Below are 10,226 nucleotides of genomic sequence, written 5' to 3'. Positions count from 1 at the left end.
TCGCAGCCGACTTATGGCGACCCCTTTTGGGGGGTTTTCATGGCAAGAGACTAACAGAGGTGGTTTGCCAGTGCCTTCCTCTGCACAGCAACCCTGGTCTTCCTTGGTGGTCTCCCATCCAAATACTAACCAGGGCTGACCCTGCTTAGCTTCTGAGATCTGACGTGATCAGGCTAGCCTGGGCCAAAAATTACCAGCCTCGAAAAGGTTTTATATGTTTTTTCCCAGGCACAGGTGAAATAGGGTTGCCAGGTCCCTCTTTGCCACTAGCGGGATGTTTTAGGGGTGGAGCCTGAGGAGGGTGGGGTTTGGGGAGGGGAGGGACTTCAATGCCATAGAGTCCAATTCCCAAAGCGGCTATTTGCTCCATGTGAACTGGTTAGAGATCAGTTGTAATAGTTGGAGATCTCCAGCTACTACCTGGAGGTTGGCAACCCTAAGGTGAAAGCAGCTTGGGGAACTGATTTTTTGGGGTAGGAAATATCACAAAGGGAAACCCTTAAGGAGCCTCACGCCCCCACCACCCCCCAGCTTCAGTCTGGTTTTTTTTTATCATGGCAAAACATAGTCATGATAGTGTTGCCAGCCTTCATGTGGGGCCTGGAGATCTCCTGGAATAACAACTGATCTCCAGAGATCAATTCCACTGGAGAAAAGGGCTGATTTGGAGGGTGGCCTCTGGCATTATAGCCTTCTGAGGTCCCTCCCCTCCCCAAACCCCACCCTCCCCAGGCTTCGCCCCCCCAAATCTCCAGGAATTTCCCAATCAAGAGTTAGCAACCCTATTAAACCCCTGTCCCTCAGATATATTTTTTTGCTGTGTCCACAGCATCATATGTTTGTTTTACAAGCTAATTCCTTACGTCTGGGCAAGAAAAGATGCAAAATACATTGTAAAGTGAGATCTCTAGTGAGGTCGCTCAGACTTTGTGCTTTGAAATGAATGGGCTTAGACTGCAGTAACTCTCCTTAGGAATGCACTGGCAGTGGTGAAGTCAGTTTCACAGATGGGTAAATAGTAAATAGAGGACCAATAGAAAGAGCAACGGGTTAAAATTAAATCAGAAGAGTTTCCATCTAGACATTAGGAAGAATTTTCTAACAGAGCGGTTCCTCAGTGGAACAGGCTTCCTCGGGAGGTGGTAAGCTCTCCTTCCCTGGAGGTTTTTAAGCAGAGGCTAGATGGCCATCTGTCAGCAATGCTGATTCTATGAACTTAGGCAGTTTATGAGAGGGAGGGCATCTTAGCCATCTTCTGGGCATGGAGTAGGGGCCACGGGATGTGTGTGGGGGTGAGGTAGTTGTGAATTTCCTGCATTGTGCAGGGGGTTGGACTAGATGACCCTGGTGGTCCCTTCCAGCTCTATGATTCTATCATTCTATTCTATTATTCCATGACCTGGCATCCAGGTCAACTGAGGGCTCTGAAGCACACGTGGGATGGGAGGCTGAAAATGGAGATCTCTGAGTCATTTTGTTCGAGTCAGAAGGTGGGAGGGGTGTTGTAAAGAATGCTTGTAAAGGGAACAGGCTTCCTCAGGAGGTGGTGAGCTCCTTCCCTGGAGGTTTTTGAGCAAAGGCTAGATGGCCATCTATCAGCAGTGCTTTTTCTATGATCTTATGCAGTTCATGAGGGCATCTTGGCCATCTTCTGGGCACTGGGTGTGTGTGGGGGAATTAGTTGTGAATTTCCTGCGTTGTGCAGGGGGTTGGACTAGATGACCCTGGTGGTCCCTTCCAACTCTATGATTCTAGCAGAGAGCAGGTGCTGCTCTTTCAAAATGCTCAGTTGTGGCCGTTAGACTTAAAAAGCTCTTATGACTGTGATACCATTGCTAATCTCTTTAAGTTTTCCTATTTTCAGAAGGTATTTAAAATAACTCTTTTGTTCCATGAGAAGCAGTTGAGCTGAAAGGTGGTGGGGGGGGGGAAAGAAATGTGGAATTTAAGAATGTAACTAGGGAGACTGAATTAGTTACCCCCACCCCTTTTCTCCCTCCTGTGCTTACGGAACACTTTTAATCGCTGAGAATTAGGCTGTTAACAAATATTTTAAAAAGAAACCTTGCCTGCTAATAACATAAGCTCTGTAATCTACTTTCTTGAGCCCCTCCTAAGAAAGCATGATGCACAGATTTATTCAGTCTTGCCAATCGTAATGTTTAAAAACCAGAGTCCCTTAGACACAGGCTGTTTTTTAAAAGCATAACACTAGAAAAGAAAGAAAATAACACTGTGTGCATTCCATTGTGGCTGACAGCCATCATGTACCTGGGCATACGGTAATTTCTTCCAGCCACTCCTACACCTCAGTATGAGGTGTGCTGATTGCTAAGCATGCAAATAGGTATGAGAGGAGGGCAAGGAGTGATATAATGACTGCTTATGTCACAAAGAAACAATAAAACGGGGAAATTGAGCTGTTCCCTTACAGAATTTCTGCGGGGGAAGCAGTGTTCAGGGTGGGACTCACAGATGAAAGATTGCAGATTTCCTAAGCAAAATCTAGTGACTTTCCATCCTTTTCAGTTTTCCAGTGATATTTCTGTGCACTTTTTCTGGAGGCAAAGATAGAATCGCAGACAGGTGGCACATTTATTTTTATTTTTTATTGGCTGGCCAGAACATATTTGCATTTATTTAAAAGGTTTGTAGGTATGTCCCTCAAAATCAAATGGACCAGTACTGGAAGAGGAAGCTGTTGTAAAGTGGCTGTTTTTTTTAAATATTATTTTGGTTAGAAATCACTGCGTCTTTTCAGAATCCTCATCTCAGGAATTCCTGACTATTGTCCCTTTATTTAGTTATTGGTATTGGTTGCTTTTCTAATCAAATTATTCACGAAATGGTTTACATAAAAAGGTACACCCATGAGAACATCATGCAAATATAAGATTAAAACTATAGATCGTTTCCCTTGTGGGAGAAAAGCAGCCTGAGTGTTTTTTTTTTGGGGGGGGGCTGGTGATTTCACCAGGAAACTGGGATAAGCAGAAAAGTTTTTAATAATCTTTGGAGTGGTGGACTCTGATCTGGAGGACCGGGTTTGATTCCCCACTTCTCCACATGAGCGGCGGAGGCTAATCTGGTGAACTGGATTTGTTTCCCCACTCCTACACACAAAGCCAGCTGGGTGACCTTGAGCAAGTCACAGCTCTGTTAGAGTTCTCTCAGCCCCACCTGCCTCACAGGGTGTCTGTTGAGAAGGGAAGGGAAGGTGATTGTAAGCCAGTTTGAGTCTCCCTTAAGTGGTAGAGAAAGTTGGCATATAAAAACCAACTCTTCTTCTTCTCCATTTTTGTCATAAATAATTTCTTTAAAGGGTTGGGAATAAGGATCACAATGCTACACCAGGGTATTGGGTCTTTTACATCACCTGCTACCTCATTCTTTTAACCAAATCTTGAACCTGGGACTGTCTGTATGCAAAGCAGTCACTGTGCCGCTCCCAATTTGCGATCTTGACAGGCATGGGCAGAAACAAACCTATAGCTTGCCAGTCTGGCTGACATGGCTAACTATGGTTTGTGGTGAAGTAGGAAACAACAAATTGGCTTGCTACACATGAAGGGAAGATGCTTCTGATCCCATGATCAACCATGAAACTCTTTCAAACTTGTTTACTTCACACCAGACCATGGTCTAAAGCTAGGGTTGCCAACTTCCAGGTAGTAGCTGGAGATCTCCTGCTATTACAACTGATCTCCAGCTGATAGAGATCAGTTCACCTAGAGAAATTGGACTCTGTGGCATGTATGAGTGAACTAGTATATTCTTGTACAGGGGACCAGTAAGGCCACCCAGAAAAATCCCAGTGGGCCAATGGCCTGGGGGGGGGCACCCTAGGGTTGCCAACCTCCAGCTAATAGCTGGAGATCTCCCACTATTACAACTGATCTCCACCCAATAGATATCAGTTCACTTGGAGAAAATGGCCACTTTGGCAACTGGACTGAATGGCATTGAAGTCCCTCCCCAAACCTTGCCCTCCTCAGGCCCCGCCCCAAAAACCTCCCACCGATGGTGAAGAGGGACCTGGCAACCCTGGGCCACCCCCCCACACCTAGGCCACACTGTCGCCAAACGAAGGGTGGCCGCAATCTGTCATAAGCTGGCTGCCCTTGCTCTGTGAAGCATAGGGAAGGAGGCGTCTGGCCTAGCCTCATGCATGCAGTGAAGGACCAGAATAGCCTTGTTCATGTGATGCCCAAGGGACCACCCCAGCTCAATTTTGCTCCCTTTCTCCGTCGGGAGTGAGGTTTTGCCCATTTTCCAGGGCAGTTTATTTCCTCCTGGTCTACTCCTGTTCCCATAGGAGGGGGAAAACCCACACCCAAATCTCTTTATTTTGCAAGCTTACTGCCTCTTTTATCCTGAAAGTTGCAAGGTAGGTAAGAGCACAGCAAACCCAAAAATAAAATCTGGCTTAATCGTGAACGAAAAATAATTAAGAGGCCAAAAATCAATACTAACCCCATAGCCCAAAACAGAACCAGCATAATCTCCCCTCTAAAACCAGCCCAAAGGGGAAATACAGATCTGACAGCATTTCTGCAAGATACTCCAGACCTGGTATTTATACTTGACGACTTCCCAAACCGGCAGTGCGCGAACAGCGCCTGTGTTTTCCTCGCACAAAACCATTTATCAATAATTCATGTCCTCTTTCTGGCAGCTTCCGAGACACAAAGGATGCGCCTGCTTTGTCCAGCCAAAGCAGCACCAAAAGAGAGAGACAAACAGACAGACGGAGGGAAGGGGGGATGAAGTCATCCCCAGCCTTTATTTTTGGGTCTAATAATATAACCTCGCGTGTCATAATTTTTATTGTGAGGTTGAGTCATAGAAAAAGGCAAGGGGACAAAGAAATGTTTTTGTTCAAGGAACTAGTCCAAAAGTTTCATTATGGATGTGCGGTTGAAAAGAACTGTGTTGCAAAGGACAGTGTGGCCCGATGCCCTCCCAAGGAAAAATCTGTTCACTGATGCTTTGGGTTGCCAACCTCCAGGGGGTGGCTGGAGATCTCCTGGGATTGCAACTGATCTCCAGGCGACAGAGATCAGTTCACCTGGAGAAAACGGCTGCCTTAGAAGGTGGCCTCTATGGCATTATACCCCATTGAAGTCCCACACCTCTCCAAACCCTGTCCTCAGGCTCCACCCACAAACTCTCCAGGCATTTCCCAACCCGGAGCTGGCAACCCTACTGGTAGTAGGGACAACCAGCAGCTCCCAGGAGCCATTTAAAATTGGGGAAACTATTTGGCGGAGGTTTTCCCCCTTTTCTGTTTGTGCTATGATTCTGTGGATAGGACTCGCAATAATGGGTTTAAATTGCGGGCGGACAGGTACCAGCTGGATATTAGGAACAAATTTTTTTACAGTAAGAGTTGTTCGATGGTGGAAACCAGCTTCCTAGGGAGGTGGTGAGCTCCCCCTCACTGGCCGTCTTTAAGCAGAGGCTGGACCAACACTTGTCAGGGATGCTCTAGGCTGATCCTGCACTGAGCAGGGGGTTGGACTAGATGGCCTGTGTGGCCCCTTCCAGCTCTGTGGTTCTGTGATCCAAGCGGGTCCTCGCTAACCAAGCTTGGGTTGCCACCTGTGGGTCAGGAAATACCTGGTGATTTTGGGGATGGAGCCTGGGGAGGGGAGGAACCTCAGCAGGGTACAATGTCATAGAGTCCATCCTCTAAAGCAGCCATTTCCTCTGTTGTCTGGAGATCAGTTACAATACCAGATCATCTCCAGGCGCCGTCTGGAGGCTGGTTGCCAGGTCCCTTTCCACCACCAGTGGGAAGTTTTTAGGGCGGAGGCTGAGGAGGGCGGGGTTTGGGGAGGGGAGGGACTTCAATGCCATAGAGTCCGATTGCCAAAGTGGCCATTTTCTCCAGGTGAACTGGGTAACCTTTTAATCTCACTATTATTCAGCTGCTCTCATGTGCTGGTTATGTGTTTGTGTTATTGAATGAAAAACCTTTAATGGCATAAGTAATGTTACAGTTGTTACAGAAGGTACATAAAATATGCAGTCATTAAGATACAAACATAGGCCAGTAAATTCCAAAAGTCGAAATTACAAACTTTGGGCTTTTTGAACTTTCATGTGTTTGTGTTATTTTTTTTAAATTTATATTTCTGCTACAACTAAAAGGGGAGAATTATTTTAAAATACACGCAGAATCTCCTCAAGAGCACTTTCTGTGAAGGAAGATTCTTAATTAAAGCTGGTTAACCACGTTGGGTAGCCCTTATATCAAATGTATCTATAGAGTTTAATTGAGCTGTCTTATGCTGCTTATGTTTTTAAATGCTGCTTGTTGAAATTGTAATAAAATTAAAATTCACACAAGAAAAAAGTCAGCACACAGCCTGGTTTCTCTGAGGAAGGGAGTTATTTAAAATTGTTTTTTCACTGCACTGAGTAACAGACACATGAGCATATATAGATTTATACAGATCTACTGCCTTATGCTACTTATGTTTTGCAATGTTTGCTGGAGTGTGGAAAAATTAAATTAAAATACAGCCACATGCAGGGGGGGGAGATTACATCAGAGCCTGTTTACTGTAAGGAGAGGAGGTTTTAATTATATTTGTTTCAATGTACTAGATATATACCCCTGTGGTCTGATTCATATGATGGTGCGTATATTTCTCAAGTTGCTTGCTGAATCTGTAACAAAGCGTGGGAAAAATGTAAAATGCATTCAGTAAGAGGGGGGAAATCACCTTACAGCCTGCTTTTGTGAAAGGGGGGATAGTTGCAGTTCGGTGCCATGCATAGTTAATCCAGTCTGACACCATTTAAATCAATGAATCTAGACGACAGTGACTCTGCATCGGATTAGCCTGTGAATTGTAGTTGTTTCATTGTACTGGATAACCTTTATATGGAATACGTCTAAGTTTAAGTGACTTATGCTGCTTGTATTTTTCACGGTGCTTGCTGAAACTGTAAAAAAGCATGAGGGGAAATTAATTTAAAATAAATGTGTGTGTGTGTGTGTGGGGGGTCATCCAGAGGTGGGTTTCTGGGAGGAAGAAGAGTTGGTTTTTATATGCCAACTTTCTCCACCTTTTAAGGAGAATCAAACTGGCATACAATCTCTTTCCCTTCCTCTCTCCACAACAGACCTTGTGATAATGTGGCTAATGTTACAGTGAACTGCCAATGATGAAAAAGTGTTCATGCGAAATAGGACTTTTACCGGAAACCTATTTTGGAGTTCACCTACACAGCTGCAAGGACTCCTTTACAAGCTGCTTGGAGTTCACCCACACAGCTGCAAGGACTCCTTTACAAGCTGCAAGGACCTTAAACTACATGGGCTGTTGTATTTTCTTCTTTGGAATTAATTTGTGTATATCACTGTTTTGCATTTTGCGGTTTGTATGCACAATATAACGATTGTCTTATCAGCATATTTTTGTCTGTTTCGCCATAAGTGCTTGAGAATTCCAGTAATCTCCAGGTAGTAGCAGGAGATCTCCTGCTATTACAACTAGTGTTGCCAACCTCCAGGTATTTGCAACTAACAAACAGCACGAGGCTCACTTCTATATAACACGTTAATTTTTCACCCCAAACGGAAAATCAAAGGTTCCGTTTGGGGTGAAGTAACCCGCATTCCACGTCTCAATTCTTTGACTTCACAAGTGTGTGAGGTGATGCAACCCCTATCAACACGGACTTACTACCTTGGACTGTGAGGTGACGCAACCTCCATTAATACGGACTTACCACCTTGGACTGGGGTGATATTATCCCGCTGGGGATTTTGTTTATTTCCTTTATTTCTATGACATTGCTATTTAAGTTGTTATTCAATATGAGTAAGCCAGTCAGTAAAAATTAACGTGTTATATAGAAGTGAGCCTCTTGCTGTTTGTTAGTTGCAATTACTTAGTATTTCAGCATAGGTTTGTTAACCTCCAGGTAATAGCTGGTAATTTCCTGCTATTACAACTGATCTCCAGCCGACAGAGATCAGTTCATCTGGAGAAACTGGCCGCTTTGGCAATTGGACTCTATGGCATTGAAGTCCCTCCCCTCCCCAAACCCCTCCCTCCTCAGCCTCCCCCCCAAAAACCTCCCGCCAGTGGCGAAGAGGGACCTGGCAACCCTAGCTGTTGGTCTGAGTAGACAATACTGACTTTGGCCATTTATGCATGGGAGGGTTTTGCCTTGGATTTGCCACTCTTTAGATGCATATTTTCCCCATCCATATTCTCAAAACTCAAGAATAAGTCCCCATGCAGAGTTTTGAGAACTTGGGTGGGGAAAATGTGCATATAGAGAGAGGCAAATCCAAGGCAAAACTTCGCATGCATAAATGGCCTTTGATGGACCAAGGGTCTGATTCAGTATAAGGCAGCTTCATGTGAAGGGTTCCCAGGTCCCTTCACAAACTTCGCCACCGGCGGGAGTTTTTTGGGAGCGGAGACTGAGGAGGGTGGGGTTTGGGGAGGGGAGGGACTTCAATGCCATAGAGTCCAATTGCCCAAGCGGCCATTTTCTCCAGGTGAACTGATCTCTATCGGCTGGAGATTAGTTGTATTAGCAGGAGATCTCCAGCTAGTATCTGGAGGTTGGCAACCCTACTTATATTTCACTAGATTGGGCAGTGATGTTTGCAGTGATTACTGAACTCGTGTCTTACACAGGTATATTGTATACACAAAAGTATATATTTTACACACTAGGTATATTTTATACATGCATGCTGCCGGTCTGAGTAGACAATCCTGACTTTGATGGACCAAGGGTCTGATTCAGTATAAGGCAGCTTCATGTGTTCAAGGTATGTTTTATAAACCAGGTTAGGGTTGTGAGGTCCCTCTTCGCCACCGGCAGGAGATTTATGGGGCGGAGCTTGAGGAGGGCGGGGTTTGGGGGGTGCCATAGAGTCCAATTGCCAAAGTACCCATTTTCTCCAGGGGAACTGATCTCTCTTGGCTGGAGATCAGTTGTAATAGCAGGAGACCTCCAGCTATTACCTGGAGGTTGGCAACCCTAAGTCCAGGGGATCTCCTCCAACACCACATTTCAAAGGAATCTGCTTTCCTTTGTATGTTTTACATACAAGGTATAGGGTTGCCAACCTCCAGATACCAGTTTGGGATAACAACAGCACAAAGGCTCATATTCTAATACTATTTTACTGAAATAACAATTGCACTCCAGGTACCAGCTGGAGATCTCCTGCTATTACAACTGATCTCCAGCTGATGCAGATCAGTTCACCTGGAGAAAAGGGCCGCTTTGGCAACTGGACTCTGCCGGTAGCGGAGAGGGACCTGGCAACCCTATTGGATGGACCAAGCGTTCTGATTCAGTAGAAGGCAGCTTCGTGTGTTCGAGGTGTATTTTACACACATCTGGTGTGAATCACGGGCAAACACACGCCCAAAATGCTGAGGGGGGAAAAGGGAAGAAAAATTTGGATCAATAAACCTTTAATGGCATATCCAATATTACAAAGAGGAAAAAACAGTATAAATACAGCTATTAGCTAAAAAAGCTAAAACAAACATAAAATCATAACACAGAGTTTCCCAAATTTTTCATTGTTAACACATTGACTAAGAAATTGGCCACCGCCACAGTGATCTCTACTGTTGTATCGTTCAAAAAAAATTGACATTTTACTAGGAAGATAATATTTAGAATGTATCCAAGTATTTAACCATTTCTTCCTAGCGGATGCGTATAATGAGCAATCTAGCAATATGTGCTCGATTGAGTCCAAAGAGTTGGAGCCACATTCACATTTCCGTGCACGTTTAGGAATATTTTGAAACCTTCCATATAACAACTTCGATGGGAAGGCATTTTACTCGCGCAAGAGAAAAAACTCTGCGATGGCTAGGTCTATCAAGATTGTATAGACAATGGGGGATACATCCCGCAACATTCGTAAGTTTTGTAATGCCCAGATATGAGGGCTGGTTTAGAACACTATGTATTCATACGCACACACATGGAAGCTTTGGGGAAGTTGGCATCCGGGAGCCATGAGCCAACAAATCATGCTCTCTGTGCCTGGCACGGCCTCTCACCAGTAGAGAGCTCTGAATTACCTTCATCTTTAGGTATATGAAAATATTGTCGAAGGCTTTCACGGTCAGAGTTCATTGGTTCTTGTGGGTTATCCGGGCTGTGTCACCGTGGTCTTGGTATTTTCTTTCCTATGTATTTTCTTTCCTAGGAAATAAACTACCAAG

The sequence above is a fragment of the Euleptes europaea genome, chromosome 19, assembly GCF_029931775.1.
Source record: "Euleptes europaea isolate rEulEur1 chromosome 19, rEulEur1.hap1, whole genome shotgun sequence".
Taxonomy (NCBI): Eukaryota; Metazoa; Chordata; class Lepidosauria; order Squamata; family Sphaerodactylidae; genus Euleptes; species Euleptes europaea.
Note: the sequence above shows the minus strand (reverse complement) of the source record.